This window comes from Lonchura striata, chromosome 2 (genome assembly GCF_050655825.1).
Source record: "Lonchura striata isolate lonStrDom1 chromosome 2, ASM5065582v1, whole genome shotgun sequence".
Classification (NCBI taxonomy): Eukaryota; Metazoa; Chordata; class Aves; order Passeriformes; family Estrildidae; genus Lonchura; species Lonchura striata.
In genome coordinates, this window is record NC_140704.1 from 148,023,907 (window position 1) to 148,040,979 (window position 17,073).

Genomic DNA, 17,073 nt, shown 5'->3' on the forward strand with positions numbered 1-17,073 from the left:
CATCATGTATAGACATTAATGTTCAAGCAAAATAAACATCAGCTGTACAGAAGGTTATATTGATATATAAGAAATTAGTGTGTTTTCATTCTTATTTAGAAACATGAATGCTAAGTGTCTTTGATCTTGGTTTCCAGTTTTACTTTTTCTGTCTGCTTGTCCTATCATGAGCTTCTGTTAATACATGACATTATGTACTTTTGAGAGGATTCTACTTTATAAAAATAGATCTATAAAAATGTACATAGGGATGCAATTCAATATAGAAAAGATAAAAAGCACAGTTTCACCCTTCTGTAAGGCTAAATTTCAGGATGTATAAGAGAGATGATTTAGCTGCACTGCTTTCTATAGAAAATGCCAACAAATACTGCAACAGTTCTGTGAAAGCAACCCTTCATCCTGGCTTGAAGGTGGACACAATTGAGTGATGTTTTCCTGACCTCATGTGCGTGATGCCAAAGACACTGGACAGCTTTTAGAGCCAGCAGCATGCCTTATGTCAGTACTTTTGGTTAGGCTGTCCCAGGTGTAACCTCTCGGTGCACATTGCAGACTCTCGGGTCACCATAAGCTGAATGCCCCTGCCCAAGTTTCTGAATATCTGAAAGAGGGAGAGGTGGAACATTCATAGCTGTATTCATGGCCAGTGATATGAATGAGGAATTAACAGGCCATGGCAGGTATATTTACCATGCTGAACTATATACCTCCTTTGTGAGAACAACCTCCTTACAGGGCATGAGGTTTCTTCTTCTCACAAGTCTTCATCCTTTTCCCTTGCTTCTTTTTTTTTAATTATTTTTTTTAATTTTTAAATTTTTTTTTTAGGAAGAGAAATTACAAAAGTGAAGCTTTCTCTGGCAACCATTTACAGCAAGAGAAAAGAGAAATGCCATTTGCTGGTTATGTAAGGACCATATCCCATCCCCATGTCTCCAGTCTCCTGACCATCCTGATGGCCTTCTGTTCAACCTGTTGCTCTTTGTCAGTGTCTGGGGAGCCCAAACAGGGTTTCTTCCATTTAGTGTCATCTACCAGCTTGCAATGAATACATTCCCTCTCCCCAACTGGGCTCTTTTAGAAGAGACAAAACCACATCAACTTCAGCATCACACCCTGGAAACACTATTTGTGACCAGAGGTTTGCATAAACCTCACCCTTTTTACTGAGCTGATCATTCTCCAGTGAATTTCCAGTGAATTTCCAGTGCTGATGCCTTGCTTACATCACTAATCATCCAAGTTCTCTTTTCAGGGAAACAAATTACACTTCCCAAAGTGAAATTTCCAAAGTCACAATCACCCCCTGGAGAGAGTCACAGCTCACTCCAGTGAGTTGATCATCTGAATCTTTCACATTTTCATTACTGCATATTTCTTAATGAAAACTTTAATAAAATCTCCAAAATCTAATAGCAGTGTACAAAAAGGATGAAATTTCCAATCTGGGAGAAAGCAGCCTTATTTTAATCCTGGCAGCAAATATTAAAAATGGAATTAAATGCAAAAGAAAGAAAAACTAAGAAAATGTGATTATATGTACCCAATAGGCCTAGAATCCATATAATATTTCCAACTACTTTTTGTTATACCTCTCTGGTGAAGGGCACACTAGATTGTGAGTGTACTTTGTAAACAGCTTGGCCAAAGGGCATCTGTTATTTATTTCTACTAAAATGCTACTTGCAGGGTAAGAATTTAAGTAATGACAAACACAGCAATAAAAAAAATTGTAAATCAATTTATATACTGACTTATTGCAGACATAAACTCTCTCTTTGGAGACAAAAAATATTTTCAGTATACCATTGACCTATGTCAGAGCTTTTAGAAAATAAAACTGTCCAGAGCTGATTTATTTTGCTTTATTCAAAACTTGTTATTTGGTATCAAATGAGATCTCAGACTTAAACCATACTTATTCATTCCCTGAACCTTCTCACATATATACCTGCTACTTACACCTTTACTGCAGAGAGGAACTCTCCACTTCAATGTTCTAAATTAATTTTTCCAGCACAGACAATATCACACAACATTCAAATTTGTGTTCCAATGATTTAACAAGGACGTGAGCAATGGCCAGTGGCAGTTTGTGACCTAAGCAGATGAGATTGTCAGAACAAAATAAATGAGATTTGTGGTAGTTTGTTTGTTTTTTTATTTAAAAAAAAAATATTATTTTGCTACTGCAGGTAAGAAAATTGTAAGACAGGAGATCTACTTTGGAAAACTATTGCAGCTGCAGGCAAGAAAATATCAGTGCAGCAAAAATATACTGCAGATTTCTTTCCCAAAGTCCTGTTCTGCTTCCAGTGCTAGTTTCACAGATCTCCAAATTACACCTTAGAAAAGAGAGAGAAAAAAGTTTTAAAAAATGGTACAATCACAGAAATAACACTACTTAAATAAAACTCTATTCATCTATTATTTTAAGATCTACTTTACTATTTCATAATACCCAAATTCAAATAGATTGAAATACTTATGAAATATTTGGATCAAATAGCCCTGGAAAACTTCAGCTAGTAATTAAAAAAAAAAAAAATAAAAGAGGGGACAACTACGGGGGTAAAAAATAAGGAAGAAATTATCCCTGTTTTGAAATTTCCACGTCTGGAAGAAGTCACATCATCTGACTGCAGGCACCTGTACCCGGGTGTCTAAGGTAGAACATCTTTGCCTGGAGCTGAAAAGGTCTATAAAGATGATTGGACAATAGAGATATTTTGGGCTATAGTTCTTCATTGCCTGTGGGAATAGATGACTCTTCTCTCTTTGTGTATAGAGCCTGAAGGCAGGAAGATTTCCTAGAGTGGACAACTGAATTTGATGCCCAGTGTGAGGAGTTTGAATACACTTATTTGTATGGATGAAGCTCAGCTGACCTACTGTAAACTTCTACACATGACCTGGTTATCTCTAGTGCTTGCACAGGCAGTGAGAGAAACACAGTACCACACACCTCACACAAAAAGGAGGAGTTTGAAAGTGAACACAGAAGTTTAGCTTCAAAAATACCATGTCTCTCCACTGACTGAATCAGGAATTTTAGTTATTTTTAAATCTGATTTTTATATATTTTATGGTCAGCATAAGTTTAGCATAAGCTAAAGTTAAGTGGTGTACACAGCTGAAGTCCATCCTACATATCCAGAATTAAACTACCCACCTAATTTTATCAAACTTTTATTAGCTGGTTTTCAGGCAAGTTCCAATGTTATCAGAAACATAATTTTACAAAGTGTTGTTTATTAACTGTGATCTTTTCACTGTTGAACAAAATATTTACTAAACAACATGAGTTAACATTTTCTACTTACATTTTGAGAAAAAGACTTGGAAACTGCAAGTCTGTTAGTCTGAACAATAAATATTAACCTTGTTTTAAATAATTATATATAAGACCTAAAAATCTTCCAGGCTAATTTTGAAAATAACTCTGTAACAACTCTTTTGATCTGCCCAAACAGAAACTGAATAATGACTTATATAATCCACAGAATCTGTTAAAGTAAAATTTCCAAATTTGGATACCTAAAGGGAGGTCTAACATCTGCTTTCCAATAACTAAATGATTTATTGATGTACTTAACAAATTCAGTTTATTAAACATGATCCATCTGCATAAACACAGGGATACATGCTATCAAAGTCTCCGAGTGACCCTAACTCCTATGCCACAAGGTTTGTGAGGAACCCTCTGTCCCAGCTGGACACTGGGAATCAAACACCTCTGTCCCAGGCTGGGAAGTGACCCTGGTCTACAGACAGAACTCAGAACAGAGAAGGGTTTTCTCTTGGAAATCAAGTCCCTCGCTGTTGATGCCATTCTGTAAGCAAACAAATCAGAGAAGTTTAACCTCAGCTATTGGAGTAGTGCCCTTAATGGAGTAATGCCTTAATGTAAGGCACTTTGGAGCTCTGTGTGGTCTCTTATACTAATGGAGATTGCTGGTCACATTTAATGTCTTTAGTAAAACATCCAGTCTCTGTGGGATTGCAATTATGCATAAAGAGGCCAGAGAATGAACAAACAGATCTCACTGCAGGCAAGTGAGATCAGCTTGAGTTTGTTAAAGGTAATGGGCAAAGGGGCTGCAAGTACAACAATGTGCTGTGCTCTGCTATCAGGAATATCTCATTCAGCTGTGTTATCTCTCACCACACAGGGTACCCAGACCCCACAGGTGCCAATATCTGTCAGTCAGAACAGCACCTTTGCTGGTCTCTGCAGGGATATTTGGATTCTTGAAGGAAAACACTGAATAAGCCCAGAGAGTGCAATATGCTCTGGATAGAGCTGGCAATGTCCCTGCAGCAGTCCTAGTGCAGATGTGACATTCATGTGTACAAAAAATGAGCAGTCTCACCTGCCCTTAGTGTGTCAGGCTTAGTGGTCACAAACTGCAGCAGATTTCACCAAAATAAAGGGCAGAACCCTAAGGCTCACCCTGTCCTTAGTTAGTCAAAACCATGGCTCTGAGTAGCACTCAGGCCTGTAGACTCTGCTTGCTCCTGCACTCAAAATATTCATCAAAGACCTTTTAAAATGTTGTTATTGGTATTTCCTTTATCCACTACACTAATGACATACAAAAAACTCCAAGGGAGTCGGGCATTATAACTTTCTTCTGCAAGGATCGGGCTGGATGATCCCTCTCCTGAGATACCCTCCAGACATTTTTTATTCTGGCTGCAGTTTACATGTGACATTTACTACCTTCTGTTTTGGAAGAATGGGTATTTTAAGACAAAATTCATATTTTTGTAGATTATTTTTCATTCCCTTATTGTCCCTTAGAATTTTCAGGTGTATCATTAGGGTCTGATGAATTTTATCACTCAATAAGTTATTATTTATTTTCCTGACATTTCAATATCTAAAAATGCTTCCCTTTCTATGCCAGGAAATAACAAGTTCAAGGTAAATATTCACCCAGAATTCTCCTTCATGAAACTTCTACAAAAAAACTGCTAAGCTTCTCATTCCTATGCTTATAGTCCTTCATAGAACACTTCAGCCCTTGATGATTCAGTGCAATTATTGATCTCTTTCAGACACCCTGATTTTCATTTGCTTTCATACCATTAGCTATTTATTCTTTGAAATCCATCTTGGCCTTCCTAATTTTCTTGTTACTTAACAGCTGTTTACTTATCTTTCTGTTTATTAGCTTCATTAGGGTCATATAATAAAGGATTTTTGTTTGACTCATTTTGCTATTTGGAAGTTCCCATTTAATCATGTCAGGTAACTTCTGGTCTCCCTTCTGTTCCTCCTTTCCCCTTTTGTTTGTGCCTTCTAATTCCACTCCAAACTTGATTTGTAGAATGGGTTTTTTTTTTCATAATTGACTATGTCAGCTGCTTTGTTTTTAACTATGGAATAATTTGACTCATTTAACAAGTTTTTCTTAATCTTCCACATGATGTTTTGGGTCCATGTTGCTCCTTTTGTGATTCCTCCTGTGTCCTTTAGCAGAAAGGAACAAAGATGCATTAGCAGTTATTTTAGAGGCTCAGGATTCTGACTTGTGCTGTCTATGAAGGGGATCTCTCCTCAGTCCCAGAGCCTGCCCTTCTGAGGAAGGAAACCATCCAACTCCAAAGTTGGAGCAGCTGAGGGAATGCCTAAATTCCAGCCACTGCAGCTCACTCTCTGAGGCCTCAGTAAAAATTCACCTTATTTGGTGTTTTAAACTGCATCTTTTGACTACTGGATTATGAACTGAAATGATTTAGTAAACATTATCCTTCTATAAAGATGATTAAGGAAGGTAAGAGATAACAAATAAATTACTGGAGGTCACCTCTCAAAGTCTTTTCATATTGGCACTTGAATTATTTTCAATATGCTGCCTCAGATGAAGATAAAAATGTGGAAGAATGAGGATGCCACTAGCAGGTCTGCATATTCCACATCCTCTTCTGTCACCCACATTTTAAGGAGACTATCTACTTGCTGCCTCAACAGTTTGTGATGTGGACATGATACACACCAAGAGTGCTTGGATGCCGTTTGTGCATTTCACTGAGCAAGTCTGTCTGTCCATTTCTGGCCACAGACAGTTTTGGTAGAAACTAAAGGTGTTATTTAGGTGTTATTTCCAGTGACAAATTAAAAAAAAAATAAGCTCTGGCCTCATGGGTCACTAAGGCAATACTCAGTTTACTGCTCACACAGTATAAATATGGCAATGTTGCTGTTTCCATCCAGTGAATTCTTAAAGCTGCATTTCTCCTTTCTTGTACTTGAAAAAGTTAATGGTCTTTTCCCCTTTTTTGAAATGGGAAAATATGTGGTGACAGATTCTCCTAATGTTCATTCAGAATGACACGTTTGCTTACAGTAATTTGTGCAAATTGGAAATCCACTTTTCTCCTCAGGAAATGAAATCATTCCCAGTGTTGACACATGTTCCTGAACAGCTGAAATAAATGGACAGTTCACATTTCTTGGAACCATGCTGCAGGCTGCCTGCAAACTTATCTCTTATTACTTGTGGGTAGTCAATCAGTTGTGAACCAGCGTCACACAAGGTGAATGAAAGCTTTGGGGTAGCTGGTGCCCCTACAAAGCTGGTGTGAGCCACTGCAGAGGAGGCTGAGGGTGAGGTAGTGGGGCAATCCTCTTCCACCCAGGCAGAGAGGGAGCACTTGCCTAGGCTCACCTCTGTCACTGTGGATTTGCCTTATGCAGTAACTTTGCCTGGTTTATGCAGAGCATTGGTTCATATCACCATTACAAATTTCCTGACTTGTCCGCTCCTCCCTTTCAGTTTAATTTTATTTTTCAGTCTCATATAATTTATCTCCAAAGGTGTGCTTCATTATCATAACTGAAAAAATATTGGTTGATTATGTCATATGTAAAACAAAAGACAAAAGCTAGTCATGCATGGAATCTTATTATCACCACCCCACCATGTATCTGGAAAGCTGTACATTTTCAGTCCTAGATTTCTTTTATTTTTGCAGAGACTACATAGAGAATTTCCAAATACAACTGGTTAATATAATTTGCCAGGTAATGTAAATATTGAGTTATTTTTATTTTAGAAAAACCTTAGTTCTATTTCATACAGTTTTATCCACATATAGTCAATACATCATGAATTTAGTTATTTCTTAATATACTTTAAAATCACTTTTTTTTCTGAACAGGAATAATGAAATGGAGAAGCTGTGGAATGTGTAAATTTTACATATTTCAGTGACATGTACATAATAATTTTTATGTTGTATATTATTAGCTTTTTGGTCTTGAATGACAATCTTCCTGAATGTCCAAAAAAACTCCAACCCAGGAAGAATTTTCTTGCATGCTATTTCTATTAATGAAATATCACCATGATTATAATTTTATGCTTTCCATGAGGGAGTAACAATAGCTCTGACTGAAAATCTTCAGTATATTAGAAAAGCTATTATAAATCATGCATAGTATAAATATAATTAAACATTACCCAAAAGCTTGTTATTACTTTCAGACTCATCTCTCTCCTCACATTCTCTTCCCTTCCCATATGATTTCATTTCTCCACACACAACAGGTTATTGCTATATTTAGATTTTGCTTGGATCACAGCAGCCATTGAGCACAGCCTCCATCCTCAAGACTCTTAACCAAATGCCATGAGTGATTTGACCTTGATGTGCAGATAGCTAAAACAAGAATATCTTGTTTTGCTTCGTATTTTTAAATAAGGTAGCAAAGAAAGCATGTTTTGAAAGGTAAGAGATAGCTCAGCTATTCTGAACAGAGATTCCCAGGCCACAAGGACATGGAGTTTCCATCCATTGAGGTGTGAGCACAGCACAATGGGCTCCTTAGTGGCCCACAAAAGCCAGTGAGTATTCTGGAAGCAGTGGGAAAATGTGGGTATGTTTGGTTCCCCCTGCTTTGCTCATACAGAAGTACAAGGCTCAATGCAGGAGCCTCTGGGTGAAACTCCATGGCCTGTACTATGCAGATGTTTAGTGTAGCTCACTGAATGGTCTTTTGAATTAGCAGAGGGACCAGCAATATTTCTATTCCTCAATACATAAAAGGCATTTCACAGAATCACAGAATCATAAGGTTGGAAGAGACCTTCAAGATCATCAAGTCCAATTCATGTCCCACTACCTCAACTAAACCATGGCACTGTGACACATCCAGTCTTTGTTTAAATACATCCAGGGATGGTGATTTTACCACCTCCCCAGGCAGACAATTTCAGTACTTTACCACTCTTTTTTTAAAAAACTTTTTCCTAATATCCAGCCTAAACTTCCCTTGGTGCAGCTTAAGACTGTGTCCTCTCATTCTGTCAGTGCTGCCTGAAGAAAGGGACCAACACCCACCTGACAACAACCACCCTTCAGGAAGTTGTAGAGTGATTATGTCACCCCTGAGTCTCCTTTTCTCCAGGCTACACACCCCCAGCTCCCTCAGCCGTTCCTCACAGGATCTGTGTTCCAAGCCCCTCTCCAGCCTCGTTGCCTCCTCTGGACGTGCTCGAGCATCTCAACGTCCTTCCCAAACTGAGGGGCCAGAACTGGACACAGCACTCGAGGTGTGACCTCACCAGTGCCGAGTGCAGGGGGAGAATGACCTCCCTGCTCCTGCTGGCCACACCATTCCTGATCCAGGCCAGAAGCCATTGGCCTGCTTGGCCACCAGGGCACACTGCTGGCTCATGTTCAGCTGGCTGTCAGCCGGCACCCGCAGGTTCTGCCTGGGCACTGCCAGGTTCAGCCACATTGTCCCCAGCCTATAACGCTTCAGGGGGTTATTTTGGCCAAAATGCAGGATTCAGCACAAGGATTTATTAAACTTCATCTTATTGGACTCTGCCCATCCATTCAACCATTCCAGGTCTCTCTGCAGAGCCATCCTACCTTCCAACAGATTGACACACGCTCCCAGCTTAGTGTCGTCCACAAATTTACTAATGAAAGACTCAATCCCCCATCCATGTCATCAATAAAAATATTGAACAGAGCTGGCCCCAGCACAGAGCCCTGAGGGACACCACTGGTGCCTGTCCCCAGCTGGATGCAGCACCGCTCACCACCACTCTCTGGGCTGGCCAGCCAACCAGTTCTGAACGCAACACGGAGAGCTCCTGTCCCAGTCGTGGGATGCAGCTTTTCCAGCAGTGTGCTGTGGGAGACATGTCAAAGGCCTTGCTGAAGTCTAAATAGACAACACCCACAGCCTTTCCTGCATCCACCAGACAGGTCACCTGGTCATAAAAGGAGACCAGGTTGGTCAAGCATGACCTACCCCTCCTAAACTTGTGCTGGCTGGGCCTGATTCCCCGACCATCCTGTAAATTCTGTGTGGTAACACTCAATGTAAACTGTTCCATTTCCTTACTGGATACGGCTGACTGGCCTGTAATTACCAGGATGCTCCTTCCCACCCTTTTTGTCAATGGGTGCCACACTGGCCAGCTTCCAGTCATCTGGAACCTCACCAGTGAGCCAGGACTGTTGGTAAATTATGGAGAGTGGTTTCCCAAGCTTATGTGCCTCATCACGCTGGGGTGGGTCCCATCTGGTCCCATGGATTTATGAACATCCAGGCAGCTCAGCAGTTCTCTGACTGCCTCCTCCTGGATAACAGGGTACCCATTCTGCTCCCTGACGCCATCTGCCAAGCCAGGAGGACAGTTGTCCTCGGGACAAGCCAACTTCCCATCAAAGACTGAGGCAAAGAAGGCATTAAGAACTTCCACCTTCTCCTCATCTGCAGTTACTAAGTTTCCTCCCATATCATTTCCTCCCATATCCAGTAGAGAACAAAGGTTGTTCTCACCTTTCTTTTTACTGTTAATATATTTGTGAAAACATTTTTTATTATCTTTTATCTTTTTAAAATTATCCTTTACAAAAGTTGCCAAATTAGGTTCAAACTGAGCTTTGGATTCTCTAATAATTTTCCTCTAATTATTTTCCTATATGCCCTAGCAACCCCCTTAAATACTTGCTGAGAGATCTGGCCCTCCTCCCAAAGATGATACATCCTCTTTATATTCCTAAGTTCCGTCAAAACCTCATTGCCCATTCAGGCTGGACATTTGCCTCATTGACTCATCTGTGGGCACACAGGGACAGTCTGTTCCTGTGCCCTCAAGATCTCTGTTTTGAAGCACACCCACCTTTCCTGGGTTCCTTTGTTTTTAAGGGCTGCTTCCCAAGGAACTCTCTGAATAAGTCTCCTAAGTAGGCCAAAGTCTGCCCTCTGGAAGTCTAATGTAAAAGTCTTATTTGTTGAAGTCAAGAGGGAGCTTCCTATGTGTCTGACCCCAGGTGCACTCTGGTGTGGTGAGTAGGATCACAGAAAGGACAGGCAATGTCAGGAAGATGTGCCTCTGCACACAACTCCGTCCAGAGCCAGCCAGACTCAAAAGGGAAATTTGCTGCATCTTTAAAAGACAGTTGCAGTATCCTTTATGCCCATAAAGCAACCCAAATCAGCATCTGTCACAAAGAGACCAATGTCTCTCCCAGGGCTGCTTTTAGAGGGGTTCAAGACGTTCCTTTTTTTTGCCTGGAGACTTGGATTAGTGCTAAGAAAATACTAATGCTACTGGTGAAAAAAACCTAAAATATATTTTGAAAGTGTGTTGATTTTCCCCTCATTTTGTATTCACTAAGTTTTATTTTCATGGGATTTCAAAAAAGTACATAAGGAAAATCTTTATACTCTAGATTGAATTGAAAAAAATTTAATTGTTACACAAGGAAAGATATTCTCCTTTTGCTGGTAATCCACTTTTGTCAGAATTTTTGATAAATGATGTAATCAGTGTAATGCATAGATTGTACAGAGAATTTTTATTTCAAAATTTTAAAAATGCAAACCAAAAATAAAGAAAACTCACAAATAAATAACAAAAAATAAATCTTGCAATCATAAATAGATTGTTTTTTTTTTCCTTGTCTATTTATTTAGCCTTTGAGAAATTCTCTTTCTTGTTTTAAAATTAATTTTGTAAGAGAAATAGTGCTGATATTATTCTAAGATAATTAAAAAAAGAAAATAACAGAATATTAAACCCCTGTACATTTAAGAAATCCAAGATAATTCCAGTTTTCCTTTACAACCCTTCAATAACAAGCTCAATAAAAATGTCTTATTTCCATAAAGATAATATTTCACTTACTATTTGACATGACTGTTTTAATATAATCAACAAATTAGCAAATTTGCCCTTCACTAAGGGCAAATGATGTCTGACAGACTTGGTGGCCTTCTACAATGAGGTTACAGCATTGGTGGATGAGTGGAGAACAAGTGATGTCATTTACCTCGATGACATCTCTTGCTCTTCCTTCATCACATTTAACACTGTCCCACACAACATCCTTGTCCAGAAATCTGAGGGATTTTTTTCCAAGGACATGTAATGAGTGCTCACTACATGCTCACCCCAAGGTACTTTACTTTGAGTCCTATGTGCAATTTTGGAAGGCACAATACAAGAAAGACATAAAGCTGATAAAGAGTGTCCAAAGGGGGGTTAAGAAGGTGGTGAAGGGTCTAGAGCCCTATAAGGAGCAGCTGACAACTTGGTCTGTTTAGCCTGGAGAAGAGGAGACTGAGGGGAGACCTCAGTGAAGTTACAGCTTCTTTGTGAAGAGAAGAGGGGCAGACACTGATCTCTTCTCTGTGCTCACCAGTGACAAGACCAAAGAGAGTGGCCTGAAGTTGTGACAGAGGAAGTCTAGGGTGGATATTAGGAAAATGTTCTTCACCCAGAAGGTTGTTGGGCCCTGGAACAGGCTCCCCAGGGAAATGGTCACAGCACTAAGCCTGAGAGTTCAAAAAACATTTGGAAGATGCTCTCAGGCACATGGTATGATTGTTGGGGTGTCCAGGAGAGGACCAGGAGTTGGACTCGATGATCTCTGTAGATGTCTTCCAACTTAGGATAGTGTATGATTCTATGATTCTATTATCCTGTGGTAGGACAAGGGGAAATGGCTTTGAACTGGAGGATGACAGTTTTAGGTTAGATGTGAGGAAGAAATTCTTTACTGTTAAAGTGGTTAGGCACAGGCACACTTGCCTGTGTAGGTGTGGATGAAGTTGTGGATGATCCAGCCCTGGATGTGCTCAAAGATGGGTTGGATGTTATTTTGAGCAAATTGGTGTAGTGTTAGGTGGGATGGAATTAGATGGTATTTAAAGTCCCTTCCAACTGGATCAATTCTATGATTATGAAAGGTATTTACTTTTCCCAGTGTTTTCCTATAAGTGCAAATGCCTCCACAGAATGCTTGTTCCATGGAGAATTTCCAACATATCAACAAAGAAATGGAGGAGAGACATCTAAAGCCAAATACAGTAAATATGAATCATCCAACTGTTCACCCAGTCAAAGCAACACATTGTCTCCATGTGCCCCAGACCTGAGCAGTCATCCATGCCCTCAGCTCTCACTGGTGCTCTCTTGTAAACATCAGATCTAGTCAGTATGTGCTCAAATTTAGGTGCAAGTACCTGTAGAACTCCAGAAATGCTCCAGATGTGGAAGTGATCACTCCTATAATGGAATTTCAGACTGGAATACACAGCCTTGCTTTGATATAATGTTTCAGAAGGATTGTAAAACAGAGAGGATAATTCCTGGATAATACAGCAGTTATCCCCTTACTCTGCCATCCTGCAAAGAGCCACACACATAAGGCACCTGAGCCTGTACTTACTGCTGCTGGAATGAAAACAAATTTACAGATAAACTTCAGGTGTTTTGCAGAACTAAGCATGAGAAGCTGTTTCTTACTGCTGGTACTTTTTAGTTAAATAGTTTCCCACCTGCATACCTGCTTCCTTCTTTCTTTCCTTCCTTCCCTCCCTCCCTTCCTTCCTTTCTCCCTGTCTTCATTCTTTCTATCCAGAATCAATCCATCACTGTGTATTCTTAAAGAACACTCAGTACCACAAAATTTATGTGGAAGTTGCTGATATATCAATAATGAGAAGATCTTGTAGTCAAAGAATAAAACAGAGAAAACTTTGAAGATGAAGCTGTAACAGGGCTGCAGAGAAACTCAGCTGCTTGTAAATGTGCTCCAAGCACGTTACATCATAGGAATGGAAAATGAATTGGGACTACAACCACCCTAACTCATCCCTTCCCATTCCCACTCCTGGGAATATTGTAAACACTAAAAATTTCTATGTTGAATTCAGAGTTTTCTTTTCAAGGTTGTTATGTGATGAAAATTCAGCTGACCTGAGCTTGGATTAAAGAGGCATGCAGTTTTGATTGGAAGTCTGGAGAATAATATTTAAATGCAACTGAACTTGGTTTTAATTGTTCTAAAGCTCTTCCAACCTTGAACTGAAAGTGAGTGCTAGGACTGAATAATAGAGCTTTAAGAATACATACTGAATTTTAAGTGCACTTTCCTGTCCTTTCATTTTGCTTTGGAAATGCAAGTCTATGCAATTTATTGAAAAACAGCAATTAGGAAGGGGAATCCAAAGCACAGCAACTAATCCAACTAGCCCAAGACCACATGAGACTTCGTGAAGAAAAAAGAAAAACAATCAAATAAAGAAGCAGTCAAGATTGTATCTCCCCATCTCTTGCTGTAGCCATCAGAAATTATACCAGTCCTTAAACATTCTCTTGAGTGTCTGCACTCTACAGTAAAGCACATCTAAACTTTAATTCTAGTAAATTCACAAGATAGTTTGGGGTTGAAGGAAATTTTAAAGGTTATGAACTCCAACCCTTCTGTAATGAACAATGACATCTTCAACTTAATCAAGTTGCTCAAAGCTCTATCCAACCTGACCTTGAATGTTTCCAGGGATGGGTTATCTAGCATCTCTCTGAGTAACCTCTACCAGGGTTTTTTTTTGTAAAAATGTTTCTTCCTTATAACTAATCTGAATTGACCCTCCTTCTCTTTAAAATCATTATCCCTTGTCCTGTTGCAACTGGCCCTGCAGAAAAGCTTGTCCCCATCTTTCTCATAGGCCCTGTTCAAGAGCTGGAAAGCTGCTTTAAGTGCTCCTTTCCCTGAGCCTTCTCTTCTTCAGGGTGAGCAGCCCTAATTCCCTGAGCCTGCCTTCACAGGAGAGCGGCTGCAGCCCTCTGCTCACCTTCATGGGCTTCCTCTGGACTCACTCTGGCAGGTCCATGTCCTTTTTCTGCTGGGGATGCCAGAGCTGGATCACTACTTCAGATGAAATCTCCTCCAGCTATTTTCCCAAGATTTTTTTTTATTATGTCTTTTAAAATGTTTATTAGCCTCTGAGTCTCTTTGAAGTTATTTTGTACCATCCAAAAAGTCTCATTTGCATAGGAAGATTTGATAGCAGGAGGGAGCATTCTTCAGAAGAGGAGCAGAGCTGACACGCTGGCATGTCCTTTGCGCGATTGGCGCGGCGCTGCTGAGCAGAAGAGGATTTGTGAGGCAACCTTTCCTATTAGCAGCTGACCTTTCCTCCTGATCGGCCCCCGAGTTTTCGGCTTTTCTGTGAAGTGTTGAAAAGAAAAGAAGAATCCTCAAATGTCTCTTCTAGCAGAGAATCAGCAACTAGCAAAGGACTCTGCAACAATGAGAAAAATCTAAAAATGTTTAACAGCAAATGAAACTGCTATAATATAAAGTAGTTTTCAGGAGAAAATACAGTGTGGGAAGAATAGAAAAATGATGAACAAACATACAGGCACACACATACACAAAGAAGTTTTGAGTAGAAAAATTAAAAGTTTGGGGAACAAAGCAAAGAGGAGGGAAAATGCCTTTTGGGAAAAAATGGCACATATAGATAAAATATGTAAATTAGTTGAATTAAGATTTACAATAAAAGAAATTTTTTCCCTGTTCTGAAAACTGCTCACAGTTTATTGCAGAGGTACTCAGTACGGTCTTTACCCTGCATCTCACATATATCTTTGCAAGTCTGCTCCAGCCAGCAAAAGGATACTGAGATTAAAGATTTGAGTAAAATTTTCTACTTTCTTTTCAGTCAAGAAATCTGCCTTATAAACCAGAATATGCCCACACTCAGCTTAATCAATATTCATTGGAATTCAAGATTCTGTCCTTTGAGGAAAAAAAGAGTTCAAGAAGCTTGGCACAACAGTAGAAGTGTGATGTAGCAATATTTTATAGCACAGCCTCTTTGCAGTGATTTGTGTGTATAAAGTCTAATCCAGCAGACTGTCTCAAAACTTGCCAGCTGCCCTGGTTATGGAACATAAGATTTACCACAATGTCAGAAATAACATTTGTCAAGTCATTTATCCACTTATGGACTAGGGCCAGAGTCAAATACTTCAGAATAAGATGAAATAGCTCTCACAGGAGACAGCTGTATGATAATCTGCCTGAGTAATGCTCTTATCCTAGATCTTAACAGTTACTGTTTGTCTTGAGCTTTGTATCATGAGGATTCATCTGTCTTTCCTCATCTTAGCTGTTTTCTTTACTTTAATGATTGTGAGTTATATTATTTATAGGTACATACACTTCCTCCTTTCCTCTCTCTAGATTCTTAAACACTTGCCGTGGAAATGTGTTGCATGTTGAAATGGTGTTTTGTGGGGGGAAAAAGTAAAAAATTGTGTTGGCTTTTGTCTCTTCAAAATGAGACATTTGAGAATCTTTTGTTAATGTCCAGAATGTCACTTTTTCTCACAGTCTAAAAAATGCTGCTGTGGTTTGCTGTCTTGTGGGATATTCTGTGTCCATGGCTGGCCCCTGTAAAGGTGAGTGGGAGCATGACTCTGTGTTGTATTTACCCTAAACAGCTATTTTTTTATAAAGACTTCTGAAATTTAATGTACCAGCTAAACTTTGTAGCTTAGCAACTCCACTAATGTAAAGACCTGCATCTGTGGCTCCAAGCCAAATCTAAATTCCTATGCAAACTGTTTTACTGGGGGTACATTGTCTGACTGGTCAAAATAGAAGCAGAACTGATAATGCAACATGTAAGCATTATTGTCTGAGGCAAGTTTGGCAAAACACCTTGTTTGCATCAAAGGTGACCTTTTATTCCATCATTTGGCTGTCATTTTTTAACATTTTATGGCAGAGTTGTGCTGGAGCAGCAGTAAGCAGACGAAAACGTAAAAATGTGAAAGTGGATAAAGGCTGAGTGAAGGGAAAAGGTGTGAGGTAAACTTGTGACCATTACCGTCGGGTGGGATGAAGGTCAGATGCCAGACAGAAAGTGGTGTCCTCAGCTGAGGTGAGGGTGACACTGCTGAGACACTGAGTCCTTCACTCTTCTGCTGCCCCTACCTCATCCCATTGATCTCTACATTCCCCAGCTTACCCAGCTGGAGCAACAAGAGTTCAATCTCTTCCTTGAAAATTCCTCTGGTTGTCATCCCAGAAACAGGTGAGGGTATGCACAAGGAGAAAGAGGAAGATATAACAGGGCTGGATTATGATTCCTCTTTATCTTCTATAGGCTGATATTTTTTTCTTAGCTAGCTCTGCTGTGTATGTGATGATACAAGAGCTACTTTTATCAAAATAAACTTTACACCTATTCCTCAAGGAGCATAATGACCTGCTAATTTTAATATTAATCTCTCTCCAGTGGTGTGAACAAAACATGTCATGATGGAGGTTTTATTTAACCTCCTCACTATGGCTTGCTGCCACAAACTCCTCTGACATTCTCTGCAACAACAGCTGATCTTTGCTTCTCTCTTCCAAATACCTGCAGGCTTATAGAAGAAACCACATTTTATTATTCTTCTGAATGCAAAGGTTGATCTATGTGTTTAAAGATACAGAGTTGCCAATTACAAGTTTGGGTTTTTTTTTTTTAATGACGAAATTCAGTTTAACTTTTTTAAAACACATTAACACAATTCCTTAATTTCAAAGGTTTCATTAAATTATTGAGCAGATCTGAAAATAGGACCCAGTATCTTTAACTTGGTGTAGCTGCACACGTGGGAATTATTTAAGCATATACTGATGATATGACTAATGTTCCATCCTGACAGCATGCTCTGGTGTCTCTCTCTACCTTGCTTCAAGTCTTAGAGCTTGCAATGCACAACAATATTCTAAGCAATGGAGAGTTCTTGA

At 39.5% G+C, this 17,073-nt stretch overlaps 1 protein-coding gene across 1 annotated transcript in view; it reads left to right on the forward strand.

Moving 5' to 3' along the window:
• LOC110476996 (uncharacterized) overlaps nucleotides 1–1,857 on the forward strand; it is a 37,604-nt gene extending 35,747 nt beyond the window's left edge. Inside the window, exon 6 of the mRNA XM_085572578.1 lies at nucleotides 832–1,857. The gene's annotated coding sequence lies outside the window, so the exon portion shown is untranslated. The remainder of the gene's footprint in view (nucleotides 1–831) is intronic.
• The last annotated feature ends 15,216 nt before the right edge of the window (nucleotides 1,858–17,073 follow it).